Source organism: Choloepus didactylus, chromosome X, assembly GCF_015220235.1.
Source record: "Choloepus didactylus isolate mChoDid1 chromosome X, mChoDid1.pri, whole genome shotgun sequence".
In the NCBI taxonomy this organism is placed as follows: Eukaryota; Metazoa; Chordata; class Mammalia; order Pilosa; family Megalonychidae; genus Choloepus; species Choloepus didactylus.
In genome coordinates this window covers 24,954,220-24,961,520 of record NC_051334.1, presented here as the reverse complement: position 1 = coordinate 24,961,520, position 7,301 = coordinate 24,954,220, and positions in this window count along the sequence as shown.

Here is a 7,301-nt window from a genome sequence, read left to right as displayed (position 1 = left end):
GATAATCTCACTATTTTAAAGCCATCTGATTAGCAACCTTAATTCCCCTTTGCCATGTAACCTAATGTATTCATAGGTTCTGGGGTTTGGAACATGGATATCTTTGGGGATCATTATTCTGCCTACTGTAATTACTAACTACTAGTTCAATTTTGGCAGATAAGAGAGATAATATTATATAGTTAGGATTGGTTGAAATTTTAGCATGAATTAGTCCAATTATATTGGTTACAAACCATCTTCAAAGGGTATTTTAATTCCATTCCCTAACCCACTCCTAGACCCCCTCAAACCACAAGAATCAGACTTGGTGTTTAGTCATCCAGTTGTCATCTGGAGAAGTATTTGGCTTCTTGGAAGTGGTCTGCTAGGGACTAGGAGTTTGATGTGAAATTCAGCAGGGGTGAAGAAGAAGGAGAATGTTTACCCCTTACTCATCCTGCAGTCTTCAATTGGTCATTCTTTTTCATCTGTCTTTCCAGAGGCCAGACAAATGCAAAAGAGTAAGCCCTAAGAATTCAATTAAGTAGCCCTGAAGCCATATGTACAACAGAACAAATCAGCTACTTAAAAAGTCTCAGCGTTTTTTATTTGAATTCTGAGATGCACTTCCTCCAGACACGGTTCTATATAAAATTTTGAAACTGCAAATGATAAATGTGACAGGGCTCTATTTTACAATTTTAAATTAAATTAACCATTATATTATTAATAGAAACTTCGATATCTGCATCAATAATTTTTTAAGATTTATCTTAACTAAGATAGAGAGGAAAATGGATTGCTGACACTTTATGAATGCTAATTGAAATGCCAACACCACACTTTCCTTAAAAAGATATTTTGTCACACTTTACAGAGGAAGAGATAATTTCAGAATTTAGAGCACTTTGTGGGTTAAAACAGGGGTGGGATTAATTGCAACAGGAGAGAGACGAGCCAGTTTAAATATAACTAATTAGGAGGTGAATTTTATAAGGAAAACATATTGATAAATTGGACATTTCTGATTCTTTTTTGTTCCTCTCTTCTAGCAAAATACAGAGTCATTGGATAATTATTGAATGTTTTAACAATTAAATTAGATGTATGCCAGTATAGACTGAAAGTTAAAACTCCAGGAGATACCTATATCTTTATCTCTTCTTTAAATTTACAGCACTAAATATTATACCTTGTTCAAAGCATGCATTTTTACTTGACTAGCTGAATGAGATGGAATTAGCATTGTATTTCTGATAATAAATAAGTCTAAATTTAGAATTTGTACATTAAACCATTCATTATGTTTCCACTTATATAGCATCTCAGAACCAAAGATCTTAAATGTATTCTGTGCATGAATTTCATATCTGTTTATATCTGATGAAAGAGATGGAAATGAGTCTTTCACTTCACCATCTCAAATGACAGCCTGCATGTTGTTAACCAGATGAAAAGAGAAAACCTCTGTCAATTGTTTAGCACTTCCCAAATAACTATATAAATGTTATAGAGTGGATACAATATCGGCACAATTTAATAACTAGTATTTACTTTTCATTTGGAGGATTTGGCATCACATAGCTGGCAAGTCAATAGCAATCAGTGAAAAGAACATCTGCCTCTTGACTCCTGGTTCAGCATTGCAAGCAATGGCAGTTGGTAGCACTAGAATTGAAAATATATACTAAGAATGATTTTGAGGCAGTAGGCAAAGGACATTCATTTCATGACAAGAAAAATAAATGAGAAATCTACCAAGACAAGCAGAATAATTTAAAAGCACAGGATGTGTTCCATTTTGAAAACCACTTTCTACCTAAATATGTATAAAGTTGGACCCGAGTAAACATCAGTGGCCAATACGTGGATTTTCTTTTATAAATGGGCACAAATAGTGTAGTGTCAGGACTTCGAGATATCTCCTTTTTCACTAACATTGCTGTTTTAAAATCTGATTCCAGAAAAGGATAGGATTTTGGTTACTTAAGCTGCAGGGTGAATTACGTCAATGTGTTACAATTCCTGGTAATATTTACTGAGATACAATGCCTCATAATTGAAAGAGCACCAGCATTACAATCAGAAGGATGTGCATGTTAATCCCAATTATGCCACTTAATTAGCTGTGAGACCTTGAGAAGATTTATTTACTTCACTGAACTTGTTTCCTTTCTTGAAAGTAATGGTAAATAAGGTCTACTTTATAGCAGTGTTGTGAGAATTAAAAGTGATATTGAATTTCAGATGGCTTTCTTATATAAGAATTCAGCAGATGTGGCTATTAATATTGTTGTCTTACTAATATTATTTTTGTTATGTTTATTCTTCTCATCATGTCTTTTCACCTTAGTGCAGCCTTGGGAAAGTTACTTATTCTTTTGTTGCCGTAATCTCCAAATGTGTAGAATGGAGATAATAACACTACCTAGTCCTGAGTAATATGAGGTTAAACGAGTTAATGTATATATATATATCACATAGTAGAATACTCTGCATGCCAGAAGTGCCATGTAAATGTTAACCATTGTTATTAGCTATAGAAAATTTACATTCTGTAAGCATCAGTGAGAAGATTGGGGAACTATTTGAGAAGTATAAAAATTCAGGCAACTTAAATGCTGATTTCTTCTGCTTACGCAGAAGCTTGATCTCAGTGGCCAGTTCTGTAGTGTTTAAAGCCTGCAGCATCTTCTCCTAGATCCCGAATTAACCAGATGAAACAAAACAAAGGAAAAGATTCAAAACTAGAAATATGGACAAATCTCATGGTTTAAAGTCTAAATGTCAAGCATGAACATCTGAATCACAGTGTTATGCAATTACAATTATTGAAGATATTTTGGAAGTTTGGCAGTGACACCCTCCACCCAATCACCGAGGAGACCGTTCCAGAAAACCGTTGTGAGATATTTTAATCTCTTCCCCTATAGGCATCCTGTTACACCCTCTCCAGGGCATCTTGCAACACCTTCTCCCTGCCCCTGTCAGAAAAATAAGTGCTGTAGTGAGTTATGGTTACTGGTTGAAGTCAGCTATGTCTTTTCCTGTGTTAGGCTCTCAGAATCTCTGGTTGAAAGCGATGATTATTTTCACCTTTGGTATTTGGCAGACATTTTCTTTTAATTCTGTTTATTCATATCAATTCTCTTCTGAATAATCATACTCTAAGTATATATGTCATTGTTAAGTTGGAAACTTATTAATAAAACATTTGAAGATGAAAATCCTGTGGAGATGGATTAAGGTGACTTGTTCACAGCTGAGATTTAATTTCAGAGCTTAATTAGGCGTTTTGTCCACTAGATATATAATGTTTTCTTTTGGGGGCATAAGAAATTAAATGACTCACAACAATTGACATTGAAGGGTATTAAATGTTTACAATGATAGGACAAAGCTTCTACTAAGTGAATAATTAAGAGTATTGGCCAGGTGGCCATTTAATTTAAGTTTCTCAAATTAACAGGAACTACTTAATAACAAAATAGGATGTGTGGAGTCATGGAATATGTGCTGGATTCTTTTTTATCTAAGTTTTCTTGGAGTAAATTAATATTTCCCTTGGCAATAAGTTAAAGGAAGATGACTTGCACAATTTTCTTAATGAAGGATTGACCCAATTATTTGCCATATTCTTTGGAAAATAATGTCATGGCTGCTAAGTTTTAAAGTATACGAAGGATTATTTTCCATACCATGAGTATATAGACATTATGTGCAGCCATTGAAGCAATAGTAAAAACATGATTTTAAAAATTAAGTCAGGTAGCAGTTTAAGAACTTAAAATAAGCCAGATGTTACCATAATTATCTCACTTTATCCCCCCTCCCCCAAAACCACCCTGTTATTGATACTGTACTAGTGCGTTTTGCACATTAAGAAACAGACTTAGACAACTTATGTGTCCATGGTGACTCAGGTGATAAGCTGGGTAGAGCTGGGGCTTGAAAACAGATATGCTTAAGTCCAGACCCTCCACTCTGGACTGCTAAGGCACAATTTATGTGGGCACCATAGGCTGTTTAAAGATGGATAGAGACATTGTGAGTCTAATTCAACCATTGAGACTTTCAAAGAAAGGGCAATGGAGAGAGTGCTTGTCTGGTAAGGATGTCTTTCTTTATTCTCTTTAACTTATGCAGTTGCATCGTAATGGATGAGATGGACCTGTATCTTTCTCCCCATTTAGAAAGAGTTCACTTGGCCACTTAATATAACTAGAATGTACTTATTGGAGGTACTCATAGTTGCTTAATTCATGGCAATCGTCTTTACATCCACATTCTCATTTCAGAAATCAAGTGTATATTTACTGCCAGATTATTTATTCCACTATGAACACAATTCTGGGACCACTCTTGTTAATTGTTTAAGGTTAAAAATAAATCAAATCAATTTGTAATAATAATAGGCTGTATTCTAAGCTGTCTATATGCTATAGAAATATAAATAATTCAACTGTTCAGAAAATCTCTGTGGCCCACAGAGAAGGAAATATACAGGGCAGCAAGATAAAAGGTTTATTTTCTAGCTGAGTGCTACAAGTTTCCCTATTGCCTCTAGGATCTCAAGCAACAGAAATCAATTTTGTGGGTATTACCAACAGGCCAGCTCCCCTTATAGTTTAACACTTTGTATTATGGCTTTTTCTCTCACCGATGTGAAAATCGTTACAAGCAGTACTTGTTTAGCAAATTTTGTCGGCCTGATGACAAGATAGGGTGAATGTGCACTGAAGGAACTTGCAATTTAAAAATATTTGATAGTTGGTCCAGGTATCATTTATTCCCTCTTTTGAAAAATCCATGGAAGAAATTCCTGAAAATACATACTTTTGTTTGTCCTCTCTTATAGATTTGTATTAAAATTGCTTGCACTTACGATGATCATTGACAGATTATAACTTTTATTTTGATTGTTACTATCATAATATGGTGGAATTTTAATTTCACATTCCTTTGAAATTTTCTTCAAGGTGCACACTTTAAAAAGGAAGGCAAATTTGAGGATGACTGTGGCTAAAAATCCCATATATGAAGCCACTGTCGTGCTTGAAAGTCAGATTGACAAAGAAAGAGCTCATTTCTATTCTGCGTGGAAACTCAAGAAACCCTCAAACAGATAGGAGAGTACCTTCCCAGGCCTACATAGTCATTCAATAATCCATTTAACAAAGTTTAGTACCTACGCTGTGTTTAGCACTGGTACTATGTAGCAGAGGCTAACAGTGTTCCACCAATATCCCTTTGGCATATGCCATTTCAGTGCATCTCAGCAAACTTCGGACTGTCTGTACTTTTGACTCTGAGGGCTCTCTCTGGCCTCTGAGGCTCACCCTGCCTTCCCACAGCCCATGCTGGAGGTGCAAGCATATTAGTGCAATCCATGCACCCACCCTGCAAGCAGCCAGTATTTACTCCAGTTCCCTCACCTCCTTGGTGGGATACCTCTGAGGTGTCATCCTGCACAGCCTCCCTGAGCTCTCTGGGCAGATTAAGCTTCATTTGCCCACAGTGGTAACTGGCCTGAAAACCTACCTTTTTTGACTTTCCTCCCATCCCTGCCTCACTTTCTCACTCTGCTACTGGTTGTTGTCTGTGATAACCTCCCACTCAAATCTTTGTCTCAGATTCTGCTTTTGGGGGATCCCAAACCAAGATATGATACAAAGATAATGAAAGCAAGATCCTTCATAAAGAGATTGGGAAAGAATAGTCAGAGAACCAGCAGACAGTAGTGATTCTGAAGCTGAAGGAAAATGAAGCTTCACAAAAGGTTCAAATAATTTAAGTCCTGCAGTGTTCATAGCACTGGATTTAGTCCTTTGGGGGTTCTTGGTGATCTTTGTGCAAGTATGTGGCAGCCATGAAGACTGGCTGCTCAGATCTCCTTTCAAGAGAGACCCTGCTGGAAAGAATGTAGTTGGCCAAAAGCCTCCAGTTGCCGTCCCATTGGGATCTTCCACAACATTCATGTCAAGGCCACCCTCTCCTATGTGATGTAGCTGCATCCATCAGGGGTCTGCCAGAGAAGCAGAACCAGCAGGATATTGACTGCAAGGAATTGTCTTATGTGATTGTGGGGGTTGGCTAGGCAATCTGAAATCCATAGGGTAGCCTGTCAGGAAGGGCAGGGCAGACTGTCAAGAAGAGCAGGCTGGAAACTCAGCGGCAGCGCAGAAGTGGAATTTTTTCTTGCTCAGGGAAACCTCAGTTCTGCTTTTAAGGCCTTTCAGTTGATGGGATGAGGCCCACTCAGACTATTGAGAATAATCTGTTTTACAAATGTCAGCTGATTGTAGATTTTCATCACATCTACAAAATACCTTCACAGCCACACCTAGATTAGCATTGGATTGAATAACTGGGGACTATAGCCTAGCCAAACTGATACATGAAACTGACCATCATAGCAGGGGTACTAGAGGTAGGCTATTTCTTCACAATGAGGGACCCCTCCAGTGGGGCCTGGTGCTCCCTGTTAGCCTCGCTGAGGCTTTCTCAGAGCTGTACTGAAATCTGTGGCTCATTCTATCCCACCCTTCTTCCTCTCTTCCTTCATTTCAGATATCAGACTTGCATCATTATCTGAGGCTCTCCTGCCCCCTGCTCCCTCTCCCCTTATCTTTCACAAACATTTCCCCTAATAAATATCTTGTACTTCAAATCCTGTTTTGTCCCGTGCTTTGAGGAGAACCAACCTTACTCAGGAAATGGTCTGAGAAAGCAGGTGGTGAAGTGAGGTTTGGGAACTGAAGAATTCACCACCCAGCTGGCAAGAATACCATGCCCAGTGCTTTGTGAGGCACAGATAGTCCCTGGAAAAGGGTAGCAGCCCAAATGTTAAAACTTTCACTTGTGCTGACCTACAAGAATGTCCCAGGGGAAGGGAACATCCTTGCTGGTATGATAATTCCAGCATTTGAAAGTTATGGGAGGAAAAATGCATACAAGGACAGTGAGGTTGGTTGATTATTGTTCAGCTGTATTAACACTTTGCAGAGGGGTAATGAGAAACTGAGGGTAGTTAACAAATGAAGGCAAAGCATGTGAATGCTAAGTGAGAGCTTACATATCTCTCCTATATGACTGGCCTAGGCCTACCCACAATGCCAGACTGAGAAGGGTATGATGAGCAAGTGCTCAAACCCCTTAGGAGTGAGGGTTGAAGGCACACTCCATAGCTGCCACAGTCCACCTCTTCCATCACACAGATCCACTTCTGCACACATGTTCAGCAAGAGCTCCTCCAAAGTTGCTGTGAGCTTCTTTTCTGAAGTTTCAGAAACTTAGAAGAGGGAAGTTAATGAGACAAT